General features: G+C 36.8%; 1 protein-coding gene across 1 annotated transcript in view; it reads left to right on the plus strand.

Moving 5' to 3' along the window:
- Positions 1-10,101: 10,101 nt before the first annotated feature.
- LOC150104789 (mitochondrial ornithine transporter 1-like) overlaps positions 10,102-17,145 on the plus strand; it is a 182,388-nt gene continuing 175,344 nt past the window's right edge. The window contains exon 1 of the mRNA XM_090395966.1: positions 10,102-10,166. The gene's annotated coding sequence lies outside the window, so the exon portion shown is untranslated. The remainder of the gene's footprint in view (positions 10,167-17,145) is intronic.

Here is a 17,145-nt window from a genome sequence, read left to right on the forward strand (position 1 = left end):
CTTTTGGAGACTGAGTGGGCATTTCAATCTCCACTGGTAGCCAATCAGAGATAGCTAGCCCAAGGCTATCAATAATTAAGTGGAACACAGTGAAGAGAATGGCTTAACAAGTGCCGTCATCTCTTGGTCCCTAACCCTAACACAATATATTTAATGTCTGAAGTAATGTGTGTTCTACGGTCTATTTTTGTGAGTTTACGGTACAACAAACCCGAGTTTCCTGGAGAAAAAACCCGCTTGCCCGTGCCAGAGACTGCCTAACCCGGGAACCAGTCGAAAAGAGGCTTAGAAAAATTTTCTCTAGTCGCCGACTTAACTCGAAGTCTTCCTTCATGCGGCCAAGCACCATGGTGTGCAATTGCCACATCCACTGAGCTAGACAGGATAATAATAATAATAATAATAATAATAATAATAATAATAATTTTTTTAATATATTAATATATTTTATTGATTGCTAAAATATTTATACACACAATAAACATCTTGTGTGACATTGCATCTAATAATTTTACAGAGTTCAGCACTAAGTGCTGCAATTCCTACATTGGATTTCAATTAAAATTTTTAATACTTTTTTGCCTTTATATTATGTATTTACAACACATGTTCTTCTAATATTAACAATGAAGATTATACAGAATTTTTTGTATAATTTTTTATTTATTTATTTTATTTTTATTTTTTATTTTTAAGTTTGAGAGCCTGTGTAGCTCAGTGGATGTCGCGTTTGCCAACCACGGCGCTTGGCCGCACGAAGGAAGACTTGGTTTCGAGTCTAGTCGACGACTAGAGGAAATTTTTCTAAGCCTTTTTTCGACCGGTTCCCGAGTTAGTCGATCTCCGGCACGGGCACGCAGGTTTTTCCTCCCTGAAACTCGGGTTTTTCGTCCTGTAAACTCAAAAAATCGACCGTAGAACCCACATTATTTCAGACATTAAATATATTGTGTTAGGGTTAGGGACCATGAGATGGCGGCACATTTGAGCCGTCTCTCTTCACTGAGTTCCGCTTAATTAGTGATACCTTGGGCCATCTATCTCTGATTGGTACCAGTGGAGATTGAACTGCCCACTCAGTCTCCAAAAAGTTAGATAGGGCTAAATGGCCTCGCCTACTCCCCGTATACGGGAATAAAAAGGCGTTAGCTGATTTTTTTTTTTGATTTTTAAGTTTGAGAAAGAGTGATTATACATACAAATTTCTGCATTTGCTTATAAGGATTACTTGTAGGTGAGTGAGGCAAGTTAATCCCATCTACTTCGAAGCTTGGGTTAGCTTTTATGAAGAGAGTGGGAGTTAGCCTTCACTATTTGTGTTGTTGTTACTGTTTATGTATGGGATGTAGGCATTGGATGCTAGTGATTTGTGATGTATATATTAGTGGTAATGGTTTCTTAACTTTGTTTGTATATTTTCCAGAGTTCGTGTTTTAATGTTCTCTAGTTATCTATGTGTTTTAACATTCTTGGTAGGTTGTTGAGTTGCGTGAGCTGCTGTGATCTCACAAAAGAACCGTATGAGCTGTTGAAGGGAGTGGAGATGTAAAGAGTTGTTGTAGGTCGTGTTATACGATATGTGTCTCTGTTGTTTCGATAGGTGATGTTGAAGTAATTCCTTGTTAATGGCATGTAGTGTTTCAGGTTTTTAATGCTCAGAATTCTGTGTATCGCCATGTGCTTGTCAGATATTGGTTGTTCCGTGTAAGGTGTCCAGATTACTGTTGACACGATTTTCCTGTGTAGTGTTTCTAATTTTGTTAGGTGGCTGTTTGATGTATTTGAATAGACTGTTATTCTGTATCTGAGTAGGGATTCGCAGATACCGTGATATAAGAGTTTTTTTATGTTGGGTGGAATAATGCGATGATCTGGAGTTTGGTGTGTAGGTATTCTATATGTTTTTGTCCATTTAAGGTGGGAAACTATATAGAGACCGAGGTATTTTGCGTGTGTTACAGGTTTGATTTCGGAACATTGGCAGGTATTTTTGTTTTTAATGCAGCGGTATGTGTGACAATGTATCGATAGTGATGCGGGGCGTATGATTCTTGGGTTGTGAATTATCAACTTCTGTGTTTTGGTAACGTTGATTAGAATTGCGTTTTGGTGGAAATATGTTGTGATTTCGTTTAGGTCTTGTTGTGCTTTGCAGAGAGCTGTGTTAATGTCTGTGTGGATTACTAGTAGTGCAGTATCATCTGCGTATTGAAATATTTGACTTCTTATGGATATGTTATGAACATCGTTAATGTATATGTTGAATAGAGTGGGTGATAATATGGCACCTCGAGGTACACCGTGTTTTACTTGTATACTCCGACTGTGACATGTACCTATTTTTGTTACTTGTGTTCTGTTTGAGAGGTAGTTCTTGAACCATGTATGCAGTGTTCCTGTTATACCTATTGAGTGTAGTTTGGTGAGTAGTATGTCATGTTCAAGTGTGTCAAATGCTTTGGTTAGGTCCAGCAGTATAAGGTCGGCGTACTTGCTTTTGTCGAGAGCTTTGTTTATTGTGTCGGCGATGTCTTCTAATAAAGTAATGGTGCTTTTTGTTTTCTGAAAGCAGTATTGGTTTTGTGAGATGATGTTGTACTTCTGTAAACAGTTCTGTAGTCTGGTGTGTGTTATTTTTTCTAGAATTTTTGAGATGACTGATAGTGTAGCTATTGGTCTGTAGTTCTGAGTACTGTTTCTTTTACCGTGTTTGTATATTGACGTAATTACTGCAGTTTTTAGTTGTTCTGGAATAATGCCTGTGTCGAATATTATGTTCACGAGTTTCAAAATATTGGATTTATTTGTTCAAAGTGTGTTATAAGGTCTGTGAGTCTTATTTTGTCTATTCCTGGAGTGGTCTTTGGTTTTAGTTTTAGGAGTACTTCTTTCAGTTCCTGTTTTGTTATGGGTGGAAAATACATCGTTTGTTGTTGACTTTGAATCGGTAGATTTTTGTTGATCGTTGGTAGTTTGTCTTTTTTGAGATGTGTGATGTTGTTTGTGAAAGCATGGTTGAATGAGTCTGCTAGTTCCTCTTGGTTTGTGTCCTGACCGAAGCTTTTTGCAATAAAATCTTGCTGAAGTTTTTTCTTTTTTCGGGTTACTAATTCGTTGAGTGTAGCCCATTTTTGCTTAATGTTGTCGTTATATTCCATGAATTTTTGGAAGTAGTAGCGTCTTTTTGCCCTACGAATTTCTGTTGTTAGTTTATTTCTTGTGTTTTTGTAGAAAGTTTGTAAATGTGTGTTACTGGGTGACTTTTTAAGTTTTTTCCACAGATTTTCTTTTTCAGTAATAGTATTTAGTATGTCGTCATTTATCCATGGATTGTTGTCTGTTTGTCGCCTCGTTTGTGTAGGTTGCTTTTTTGTATATTTCTGTGAACTTTAGTTGAAAATTCTCGTATCGTTTATTACATGATCGTTTATATTGACTAGGGAACTCCAGTCTGTATTTTTTACTTGGTTATCGACAATGCTCTTTAGTATAATCGAGTTTTGTCGACTTTTGTGGTGGTGGGAGGGGGGGGGGGACGAAACGTAATAAAACGAAGTTGAGACAAAGTAGTGATCGGCAATTTTTACGTTAATTACTGATGATGTATATGTATGGATGGGAGCCCGTATGTTGATATGTTCAATGCATGATTGTGTTAGTGAGTTATTGAGTATTTCTTCTCTTGTTGGGGAATTAATTGAAGGGTTTATTTTGTACTGACTTAGTATATCAAGATATGTGTTAGTGGTTGAAGTTGAAGAAGCGTGGTCAAGAGTATTTATGTTAATGTCTCCTATTAAGATGAGCCTGTGTGTTGTACGCGGTTCAATGCCGCTTAGCCATGTTTCTAACTCGTGAATAAAATTGAGTGGATTATTATCTGGGGGTCTGTATATTGTGTTTATTGTGTATTTGATACTATTGTGGCTATTTGTGAGTTCCAAAATTAGTGTTTCCACATGTTCGAAGTGAGTTTGTTTTTCTATCACATTGTATTTATCTTTGATAAATGCCACAATGCCACCTCCTCTCTTGTTTGGTCTGCATAAGTTGTAGGTTTGATAATTATTTATGTTGTATGCGTAAATGTTTGTGTCGTTTATTGCAACTTCGGTCAGTATTAGCGCATCTATATTTATCATGGTATAATTGAGCTGTGTTATCAATGTAAGCCTAGTGTTTTTTGAATCTTCTTATGTTTGTGTGTATGATTGTGAAGTTGGTGTTGGTGGAAATGTTGTCTGACCATTTCTTCAAAGAGTCAAAGACCTTGAAGTTTATGTTGTCTGACTGGATATGTTCGCCTATGTTTGAGATCTCCATTATATAGTTTTTAAATGAGTTCTAATCTTATTCTTAAGGATGTAAAGAGTTAGTGTTTTATATTGGTAGGCTGTGTAAGTTGGATTCACTTGTAATTATGTATACTCGAGTGTTTTCATTCTTTCTCAAAAATATCTGGGAATTCTTTGTCCACAGGTGGAACTTGTAGTTTTTCTCAGTTTTTGTCTTCCTTGCTTGGTATAGAAGATTTTTGAATTATGGAGTGCAGTGTTCTGTTATGTAGATTGGTGTTGGGAGTTTCTTATCAGTTAGGATCGTTGTTGTCGGCCTTGTTTTCTTGCTTGCTTTAAGAATGGAGTCTCTCAGATTTCTGTTGGTAAAACGGGCGATGATTGGTGTCAGTCTCTCTTTATTTTTTTGTTGGCCTCGGATGATATAGGTGATATCTGTCGTTGCGATTTGAATTCCAATTTTGCTGCCAATCAGTTGCATTATGTTGGTTAAGTCTTCTGTATTTTCTTTCGTTATTCCCTCAATTTGGAGTTCTTTTTTTCTTCTTTTTGTAGCATGTGTTCCATTTGACACTTGAGTGTGTTTACTTCTTTCCGCAATTCTTGATTTTCGCGTTGGAGTGTTTCTTGCGTTTCTATCGCTACCGTTAATTTCGTCTTTATTTCTCGCACGGTTCCTCACATTTCTTCAGAGGTCTCGTTATTGAACTGTATGTAATGTTCATACTACTCAAAATTTTTGTTAATGTGTTCCATGTGTTCATTTAATAAGTCTTTCACTATGAGTTTAAATGAATCAAAGTTATCTATAATTTTAGAATCCGGAAGCGGCTTACCTTGATGTGCGTCGTTACTTTTCTTTGGTGTCTGGTCTTTGTTCTTCATTTTCTCACGGCACTGTTGACATCGCCATTCCGTCCGTTTCACAGCTCCTTTTGCTTTCCACGTGCTTTCTGAGATCCCTGAACAGTGGAAGTGTTGTTTTTTGTTACATCTGGAACACTGCGGCCCTTCCCTTCATCGCTTAATGGCTTATTGCATTTGTTACAGCTCATTTTGCTTGAACTTCGCTGTCTCGGTGTCCTTTAGCCTTTCTTCCCGTTAGCGACTATAGTGCGACTTTTAAAATGGCGACGTCCTTTGTTCTTCGTTGGCTGGTGATTGCAGTACATTCTATGAACTTCCAACACTGAAAATTTGAATCTTACTTATCCGATTTTGGTAATTTGAACGTCCCTGTCTTCAGCGTGACTAGTAGAATTATATAATAGCTCTTTCAAGTTAGAAACATGAGTTAATTAACACTTGAAACCTATAAAACCAGGAGCAGCAATACAGAGTAAGTGCATCTGTCTGCCTACACAGCGCCCTCTGTCTGTAATAATAATAATAATAATAATAATAAAAAAAAAAAAAAAAAAAAATCAGCTAACGCCTTTTTATTCCCGTATATACGGGAGTAGGCGAGGCCATTTAGCCCTATCTAACTTTTTTTTTGGAGACTGAGTGGGCAGTTCAATCTCCACTGGTACCAATCAGAGACAGATGGCCCAAGGCTATCACTAATTAAGCGGTACGCAGTGAAGAGAGACGGCTCAAATGTGCCGCCATCTCGTGGTCTCTAACCCTAACACAATATATTTAATGTCTGAAATAATGTGGGTTCTACGGTCGATTTTCTTGAGTTTACAGGACGAAAAACCCGAGTTTCCGGGAGGAAAAACCTGCTTGCCCGTGCCAGAGATCGACTAACTCGGGAACCGGTCGAAAAAAGGCTTAGAAAAATTTCCTCTAGTCGCCGACTAGACTCGAAACCAAGACTTCCTTCGTGCGGCCTAGCGCGATGGTGTGCAAACGCCACATCCACTGAGCTACACAGGCTCTTAATAATAATAATAATAATAATAATAATAATAATAATAATAATATTATTATTATTATTATTATTATTATTATTATTATTATTATTATAGTAAGTGCATCTGTCTGCCTACACAGCGCCCTTTGTCTGTAATAATAATAATAATAATAATAATAATAATAATAATAATAATAATAATAATAATATTATTATTATTATTATTATTATTATTATTATTATTATTATTATTATTATTATTATTATACAAACACCTCCTGGAGTGAAGGCTCACCAAGGAAGGCAATAGTAAGATGCATTCTGACAGAGATAATGTTTATCATACCTAGTCTTAAATTGTAAATGGTGTTCGCACTCCTCAGCTCTACATCTCCCGAAGAAAGAGCCTCCCGAGTTCGATTTTAATCGCCGACTAGAGGAATGTTTTCTAAGCCTGTTTTCGACTGGGTCCCAAGTTATTCGCTCTCTGGCACTGGCAAGTGGGTTTTTTTTTCTCCTGGAAACTCGGGTTTTTCGTCCTGGGACTCAAGAACATCGACTATAGAATCCACACTATTTACAGGCATTAAAAAAAAAAACGTGTTAGAGTTAGGTACCACGAGATGGGGCACTTGTCATCCGTCTCTTCACTGCTTGCCGCTTAATCAGTGATAGCCTTAGGCCAGCTATCTCTGATGGCTACTAGTGGAGAATGAACTGCCCACTCATTCTCCAGAAACTAGATAGGGAATAAATGCCTCTCCTACTTCCTATAAGGGAATAAAAAGGTGTTATCTGATTTTTTTGTCTTAATTGGTTCAATGTGTATGCATACTCACCAATACACTTGCCGATACATTTCCACCAGAGCCACTCTCCATGCAGAGAGAGTCATTCCACACACACACACACACACACACACACACACACACACACACACACACACACACACACACACACACACACACACACACACACACACACACACACACACACACACACACACACACACACACACACACACTCTTATGCACAGTGGCACACCCAGGATTTAATCTTGGAGAGGGCCGAGAACTCAAGATTTAATCTTGGGGGGGGGAGTTAAGTATACGATTTGAGAATACACCCTACGCATTTCGTACGACTGAGCATCTGCAGTGATCGCCAATACATGATACCCATGATCTCCTTTGGCCCGGCTCAGTTAAACGAAGTAGCGCTCGGTCCGATGGTGCAATACTTCATTCGCCTCGCGTTCAACAGTGGCCGTGATTCCCGAGAGCTATAGGGTATTCCCACCTTATATGACCGCTAATTCATAAGTAGTATCGAAATAGAAGACACACACAATATAAATAAAAAAAATCATTTTAATTAGGAAAAGATTTTTGGAAAATTTTTTAGTGGTTTTTCCATTTTCTTTTGGGGGCCAGAGCCCTTGTCCCCCTCACTGGGTGCACCACTGCTTATGCACCACACCTTTATGCAATTTTGAAAAATGACTTCTTGTCTCTATTCCCTTCAATCCATTGAAAAATATCCTGGGTATCTATTTGATAGGCTCCCCTTAAAAATTTATGTCTCAGTCATATCCCTCCTCTTACTAGAGTGTAATTTATTCTCTCAACCTGTCTTCATAGTCAGTATTCCACACTCCCAATATTGCTTTTGTTATTCTCCTCTGAACTTTTCCTGGAGCTTGCTTCTGATCTACGAATGCAGGTTACCAAATTGATGCACAGTAGACCATATGTGGCCTAATCAAAGCCTTGTGCAGCAGAATGACTACATCCTTATCAGTAAAGCACTGACTCCCCTTGTCAGTGCTTTTCTTAGTATATTGACATTTCTTTGTGCTGTTTTTATCATTTTTGCAAGGCCTATGTAGATCCGTGGAAGTGTTGCATGGTCGCTAGAAGTCAGGCTTAAGTTCAAGTCTAGTCGCCGACTGGAGGAACTTTTTCTAATCCTTTCTTCGATCAATTTCTGAGTTAGTTGATCTCTGGCATGGGCAAGCGGGTTTTTCCTCCCGGAAAAACTCTAGTTTTATATCCTGTAAACTCAAGATAATCGACTGTAGTACCCACATTATTTCAGACAGTAACGTATCTTGTTAGGGTTAGGTACCAAGAGATGGCAGCACTTGTTTGCCAGCCTCTTCATCGGTGGCTGCTATAACTGGTGATAGACATGGGCCAGCTATCTCTGATTGGCTACTTGTGAAGATTGACCTTCCCACTCAGTCTCCAAAAGCTAGATAGGGTATGAAGACTCGCCTACTCCCTATAAGGGAATAAAAGGCATTAGCTCATTTTTTTTTGTCTCTTGAACTTCAATTCTTTATCCACCAGTATCCCAAGATCTCACACTTCCTCCGCCTCCTGTAATATTATGCCTCCAATATGATACACAGCTTTACTTTTTTTTTTTTTTTCGAAATCCGAAGTGTAAATCCTTATATTTACAGATGTTAAATTGACATCCCCGCTTGTTAGCCACTTCCCAGCTTAGCATCATCTGCAAACCACTCAAAATATGATTAGCAAACAAATTAAACAGCAGTGGTCCTAGAATAGAATCCCATTGGACTCCACCGATAACGCTCCTCCAGAGAGACATTGCACCCCTCTATATATCACTGTTTGATATCGATTAGAAAGCCAGTTTTCTACCCAATCAACTACTAACAGATATTCCAAATCCATTTGCTGTAACTTATGCACCAGTTTATTATTACATGGCAGCCTGTCAAATGCCTTGACAAAATCCAGAAGTATTACTATATATGAATCACTCCTATCCAGAACTGTAAGTAAATTTGTAAAATAAGAACTCCCTTTAACAAACCCATGTTGACCTCTATAAAGCATCTTTCCTTATCTACTCAATCCTGTATTCTATTCCTGACCAATCTCTTTAAGACCTTAACAACCATTCAGGGGCACGCCGGCCATGGGTGCAATGTGTGCGATGTACACAGGCGCCAGGATAGTAAAGGCGCCAAAGAGGAGGAAATACTTAAGAAAAACGTTTTTTTAAAGTGATTTTTTTATTGGAGGAGGAATAGAGGCGCCAACTAAAGATTTGCACACAGGCGCCGGACACTACTGGGTATAGGGGTGCCAACTAAAGATTTGCACACAGGCGCCGGACACTACTGGGTATAGGGGTGCCAACTAAAGTTTTGCAGACAGGCGCCGGACACTACTGGGTATAGGGGCGTCAACTAAAGTTTTGCACACAGGCGCCGGACATTACTGGCATAACAATTCATAACGAGTGAAGAATCTTCCACTCGTTATGGATTGTTCGATCTATTTCTTTAGTTAATGAAAGGTGTTTTGCATTGGTTACAAAGTTCATAATGGTGGCGATATCATGCTGCTATATTTGTTTCTTACTTCTTTGGATGAATGACTTGTCATCCATCCAAATAATGCAACCGCCTTATTTCAGCCTTTCAGCTGAAAAGCCTGTGTAAATGTTATTGGATTTCTAGAGATTCGAACGTGCGTCTTTTAAACCAAAGCTCCTTGTCGTTATCAAATGAGCTGTAGAGGTTCGATGTTCAAGTGCAAAATTCGGTTTTGCCTATTTAGTGAGAAATATGAATATGTTAAATTCTTTTGAATTGTTTATATTTGTTTATTTGTTTCATATTTTGCTGTTGATATTTATATCAGATGTTGGCGTAGTCAGTTGTAGTGGTGGACGCACGTGGCTGTAGCATTGTGAAACGTTGTTTTACGACGGCTGTGAGTGTTGCGATATTACGTTTTGTTTGCGTATGTAAGCATCTGTGTTGTAATATAATATAATATATGTAGCTGCTGTATTCATTGTCGTAGGATAAATTGGAGGACTTTCCCATTAACGTTCTGTTCATGAAGTAAGTATTAAAAATGTGTACACTTTGTAATTGATGCTGCAGTAAATATGTCTGTAGATTTGATTTTTGTGCCATCTCCATACCTGGTTCAAGTCAGCTTTCAAAAGGAGGTTGTGGGTTGCTGGTAACGACTGTTTTCATGTAGTTTTATTTAAAAAAAAAAGAAAAAAGAACGCGGTTTTCGGTGTGTAGAACGATTATATCTCTGACAATAATTATCATATTTTATCAGTAGCGTAAGTATGATTTTTAGCCCCCCTCCCTTGTGATCTTGAGAATCCATATTTCATTCTTCAGGAACTGTTTCATGAATTAGGTTCATATTTATTATTTGTTAATTCGAAGTAGCGTCCTTTTTATTTTATCTTTATATATTTTTTTTATTGGAATAATGCACTTATTTTAATACCCCCCCTCCCTTCATTCCAGGAATTATTGTACACCCACGGTACATTAATAGTTTTGGTGTACTAAAGATTAAATAATCCCGCTGAATTAATCGAAAGTGGTACCTTTTTCGAGACCTCCAGCATCTAGGGTATCTTTCAGTGAGATATAAGTATCATATTGCACTGAAAGATATTCACAGAAATCCATACCACGCTAGGTAAGACACAGTCCACTTGGCTAACCAGGCAAGGATTTTTAAGTAATGGCCTAGTAGGCCCAATTATGTTAGTATTTCTTGGTTATTTGATTGCTGGAGGTGTAGTTGGTGGATTAAGTGGAGATGGAGCATTGAGTAGGGGGGTACCCTCCCTCAATGAATCTTTAGACTCCTTGCAGGTGTCATGAAATAATAATACCACGTATTTGAACTTTTCCTTATATCTCACCTATTTGAATGATTTTTCTAATAATGCATCAGCTTTCATTCTCCATCAAGGCATAATTGTATCAATCGTTTTAGGTGATCAAATCGGCTGTTAAAGTTACAGCATCTCCCTCTACAGTACTTAGTCAATTTTGTTATAACTAAAAAATTTTATTATGATTATTATTATAGGCATATCCATGGAGTTGAAAGACTCATTGCAGGAGGCCTGAACAAATAGTTATTCACACAATACTTAACCTATCTTTCTTTAAACTCATTTACAGTTGGAGTGCTTGCTGCCTGTGGCATAGTTACACTGTGATCAGCATTCATTTCTTTGTATATATGTGTACACACACACACACACACACACACACACACACACACACACACACACACACACATATATATATATATATATATATACACACATACATACACACACACATTTACACGAGAATATTATTTAATTTGCCAAATATTTCATTCTGAATATTACAAACCATCTTCGGTGGCTACGTAGGAATAGTTTTTTAAAACTATTCCTACGTAGCCACTGAAGGTGGTGGTCTGTAATATTCAGAATGAAATATTTGACAAATTAAATAATATTCTTGTGTAAACGTGTATATATTTTATAATCCTAATGTCACAAGTATCTTTAAAGAATCAAAATATATATATATATAAAGTTAGACAATTATTTTGGGTTATATTAATCTGAGTTTTACTATAACATGGTAGTTGTTTCCATAATTTTTTTTAATAATGAACTGCCTCTGGCAGTCCATGCTAGTCATTCACCACTGTCCAAGCAAATAATCTAGTCCTCACATCCTTCTGATCACACTCTTAGTTTTCTCTTTTCTGTCAGTCAACTAAACTTTACAATCCACATCCTTTCAATTTTCCTCATAGGGAGTTTTTATTATAGGCCTTGCATCTCATCTCTGGATCCTCTCCAAAACCTCCCCATTTCCAAGAAATAGGTCACTCTGCATTATGGTCTTATAAACAGAGGGAAAACGACTTTCTTATCTCAACTTGTCAATACGTTCTTCAATATTCGCGTAATCCTGTGAGCCGTTTTGCCAACTTTTAAGTATGCCCTCCAAATTTCAACTCTGTCCATCACCCCCCCCCCCCAAATCCCTAGCCTCATTAATGTAATGCACAGCATTTAATCTTCTTATCAAGGATTAGCCATTTGACTGTTTCAGCTTAACCAGTTTTACCATCTTGCAAGTGTTCTTCCTCTCTTTTTCCCATTGTTCAATATTTATTCACATCTTTTGGTGGCTGATATCTTTCCATCCTATATAAAAGCTCTTTCCATTTCTCTCTGTAATGATTTTTCTTTTCATTTAAAGTATACACTACTGTTTTCTTCATTTTTATATGGTCTAATTTTGCACATCCTTTTAATTGTTTTTAAAAATTACATTTTTGCTTCTGTTTTGATCTTTTTAACAGTCCACTTTTCTGAAGCATATACTAATAACAGCATTTTAAAAAAGCCTCAAACTAAAACTATAAAACCATTATTATGCCTACAACAATGTATGGAGCCGAGACTTGGACACTCAATCAGAAAGAAATACAGAAAGTCAGAATGCTTAAGAAAAATGACTCAGTCAGAACGCAAAACAAATGAGCATGTCAAACACGAATTAAACTATAGGGAAGATGTGACAGCTATAATTTTTAAAGCAATAAAGATGGTTTGGATGCCTCCAGAGAATGTCCTTTCAAAGATTACCAAATATAGTCATGACTGGAATCATTGGAGGAAGATGATCAAGAGGTAGACCAAAAAGAACTTGGCAGTCTTTGAAGGAAAGGTCACAATTATTGAGCTTCAGAGAGATCACAGAATGGCCAGAGATAGATATAATAAAATTAGTTTAATCCTTTATCCAAGTTTGAGCAAACAAAGTTTGCGCCTGAAAGTATCTTCAGGACTGGGGTAAGGTGGTGCAACTCGTTGCAAAGGTGGAGCAAGCTACCAACACTGTGTTGTACCACCTTACCCCAGTCCTGAAGATACTTTCAGGTGCAAACTTTGTTTGCTCACACTTGGATAAAGGATTAAACTAATTTTATTATACTCTAACCAAGTGAAAAATAAACTTTCAACATCTTTCTCTAAATCCAGAGTAATTTATTAAAAAAGGGTGGCACACCATTTGGCAACTCCTATAGGTGGAGATGACCTGCTAATGCTTCTGCCTGGTATCTCCACTTGGGCCTGGCTCCCACTGAAGAGACCTCAATAAAGGTCGAAACTAGTCTGGGTAGTGGCCCTTCCCTTAATGCATAACATTAGACATATCCGCAAGGCGATGTGTTTTGCATTATAGGAGATACTGAGATAGGAGTGTTGGTAGCTTGCTCCACCTTTGCAACGAGTTGCACCACCTTACCCCAGTCCTGAAGATACTTTCAGGCGCAAACTTTGTTTGCTCACACTTGGATAAAGGATTAAACTAATTTTATTATACTCTAACCAAGTGAAAAATAAACTTTCAACATCAAAGGCCAGAGATAGAATCAGATGGCAAAGAGTTGCACATAGGGGACTAAACCCATCATATGATGGATGAGAAAGATGATGATAAAGTGGGAGAGAGAGAGAGAGAGAGCATTTTCCATGATGGACCAGTGTTCTCAGTCTTGATTTCTCCATGCCTGTATGTAGCAAAGATTCCAACCTTCTCTATCTTGAGTCAGTCTTATCCATTTCTTTCCTTTTGATTTTAATATAGTATCCTTCCATCTCCTATGTGATCTATCAAGTTTTCTTTTGATGTCTGGGTTATCAGATTGTTTTTCTTAAACTCCATCTATTGTCTTTCATGTGTGCTGTATGTCCTGCCCACCTTTTTTTTTTTTTAAAGATGTTTTCCATGCTTTGTGATCAATGAACATCTGGAAAGGTGTGTGTGTTTGGGGGAGGGGGAATCTTGGTGGTCTGGCAATACTTTGGTCTCTACCTCATCTTTAAGTCCAGATTTTTTTCATTATTTTAGCATGTCATATATAATTGTTCTTGCTTATGTTGCAGACTTGTTTCTATTGCCCTTTGAGTTATCAGGCTTTAGTCTTCCTTTTTTTTTTTTTTTTTTTTAAATGCTGTAGGTTATTACTGATAGAATAATACTGTTAAAAAGCTTTGATCTTATTTTTATATCTTCTTTTTTAGTTTAATTTGTGATAGTGTCTTTTATCTGGTTAAAAGCTTTCCAAGCAGTCTTTTTTGCATCAGTTTTATTTCATCTGCTATATCATTGTTCGTTTGGATTGCTTCTCCGAAGTAAATGTAGCTCTCCATGCTCTGATTTCATTTTGCAGTTTGATTTGGTCATTTAGGACAGTATTAATTTTTCATCCACTTGGTCTTGAAAGCATTATTTCTAACAACCTAAAATTTTTTTTTTGTCTTGAAAGGATGTATTTCTAAAATGTGTGTGTGTGTAATTACTTTATTTTATTTATTTATTTCTTAATTAATAGAAATAGTGAATATTATAAATTTATCCTTAATGTCATTGCAAAATGTCTAGGAACTTAGTTTTGAAAAAAGACTAGAGGGCTTATGAGAATACAATCCTCAGCATTGGAATTCCCTTGGCGTGCTCTCCTTGAAAGACTAGCCCTGTGCAAGAACTTACTTGTATGCCTTTTACAAGAACTTGCTTGTATGCATTGATTAGGTTTCACTGCCCTGCTGTTTCAGAGTGTTGGCTCTCATCAGAGACTAAGAGAAAAAATCCTCTATTCAATATCACAGCAGTCCCTTGTCAGAGAATTGTTTTTCATAAGTGAACTCTTGATGCATTACTGCAATTATTGAAGAAGAGCCTAAAAGGCTTAATTTCAGCAATTATAAATTAATAGGAATAGGGGATATTTTAAATCCATTCTTATTTCATAGCTAAAGGTATAGACACCAGAAAGAAATGTATAAATTTTACATAACATTTTTTTAAATTTTACATAATCCAGAAATCCTGCTCAAGATAGCAATCATGAAACTTTTTTCAAGCCACTTTAGGCCCTCCAATGAGAACTGCAGTGGTCTCACACTGGGTAATGAAATTCATCCTCCAACAAAGGACAATCACAAACATCTATGCCCACCATCGGATTCGAACCCACAGCCTGTTGGTTGAAGAGCTAGTAGATTTATCCAACCAGGCCAGAAATTAGGAAGTAATAATAGTGATAGGCAACAGTCTGTACAGCTCAGTGGAAGTGGCATTTGTACTCTGCAGTGCTTGACCACCCGAAGGAAGACCTAGCTTCAATTCTAGTTGTCAACTAGAGGAACATTTTCTAAGCTTTTTTTTGACTGGTTCCCAAGTTAGTAGATCTCTGGCACAGGCAAACGGGCTTTTTCTTCCAGAAACTTGGCGAGTTTTTTGGCCCTCGGAGATGCCTTTGCCATAAGGTATGGGAATCCTATGGACTTCTTGTCTGGGTTGATGTGTGGGAAGATGACAAGAAAATTAACTGTGGAACACACTATCTCAGACAATAAATATATAGTTTTTTGTCCCTCTTACTTGGAGAGCAAAATATGTTTATAGTTAGAGCAAGTGTTATAACAAACATCATTGCAAGAGGTATAATAACATTGTAATGACCAGTGAAAGATATTTATATAAGAAGAGGAATTATAAAAAATATATACAAAACAGATAATTGCTTTTATTGCATTATATGAGTAAGAAAGTGTGCTTTAGGGTGATCACATTTCTAGATTGAGGAAGTTTCAATCTCCACTGGTACCTAGAGATAGCTGTAAGACTATGACTCATTTATTAATTGGCATCCAGTGAAGAGATGCCATATGTGTCCTTCACCATAACAGTATGTTATTTTTTGAAATACTGTGGACTCTAAGATCGATTTCTTTGTTTTCCAGGAGAAAATACCTTTCGCAGTTATTCTTCTTTTATTTATTTATTTATTTATTTATTTATTTATTATTATTATTATTATTTGTTTTTATTTTATTTTTATTTATTTTTTTATTTTTTATCACTAGAGGTCAGGCTAGAGAAAAGGATTAATTAACTACGTAGATTTAGTTTACCGGTATATAGGGCTAGAGCATGTATCTTGGTTCCTTATACGCTTGTATCCTTCTGATGATGACCTCGATACAGGGGTTGAAACTTCGAGTTTTATTTTATTAATAATTAATAAAATAATCTGTTCAGCACATGTGTTTTTGTTGTGTCGCTAAATTTATAAATATAAATATGAATGCTGATCACCGTGTAACCTTAAAAGAAAGAATAAATATATAGTGTTAGGATTATGGACTACGAGATGGCAGCACCTGTCAGCCCCCCCCCCCCTCTTCACCAGGTGCCAGATATTGTTAGTGACAGTTTTTGGCTAGCTATCTCTAATTGGCCTCTGGTGGAGATTCAAACCCCCCCCCCCCCCAGTCTCCAAAAAGTTAGGGCTAAAACGGCCTTGCCTGCTTCCTCTAAGGGAATCAAAGGCATTAACTTTTTTTTTAATAATAATAGGCTTGGGTAGTTTAGTGAATAGTATCTCTGTGTGACCACTAATAAGCTGAGTTTAGATTCCACTGTGGAATGTTTGTGAATATTTTTAGGTAGTAGATGAATTTCATATTGTAAAAAATAATAATTCGCAATTGTAAATTCTTTTACTTCTGTTGTTGTTTGTTATTAGTTTTGTTTAATAACTGCATGTGATAAGCACTTGCCATAATCCCAATTACAGTTTGATTGTTTAACCCCCCTCCCCAAAAAAAAACTTCAATTTTTTTTCTCTTTAATTGTAGTTAGCAGAGACCTGATATTTGTTATAATTTCAATGGTATTTATTTAATTCATGGAATTTGCTGATGAAGACATTCATATTTTGCTAATGAGCATGTCTTTAGATTCTCGGACTCATGGGAGGTTGACTGCTGGACTTGGAAAGTGCCAGTATCTATGTAAATTGGTGGGCATAGGAGAAAATTAGGGATTAATCAAAGAAGAATTCAGTGGCTAAATGGATTATTAGTGTAATTAAATGGATAGCACCATAAAGGAGAAACCCAAGAGGCATTTTATTTCATTGTTAAAAAAAAATTCTAAAAGGAAAGATTCTTCTTTTTCGAGAGCACAAGTAATATGATAAATGAATTATTATGATTCAGAAACAAATGAAGTATTTTAGACAATTTGTAAAATAGCCCAAATAATGAAGAGCCCTGTTTTCCTGATGTGCATCTTATTTGTAGGACATTAAAAAAAAA

This window comes from Typopeltis vanoorti, chromosome 7 (genome assembly GCF_054136105.1).
Source record: "Typopeltis vanoorti isolate ZY-2024b chromosome 7, IOZ_Tvanoo_1.0, whole genome shotgun sequence".
NCBI classification, from domain to species: domain Eukaryota; kingdom Metazoa; phylum Arthropoda; class Arachnida; order Uropygi; family Thelyphonidae; genus Typopeltis; species Typopeltis vanoorti.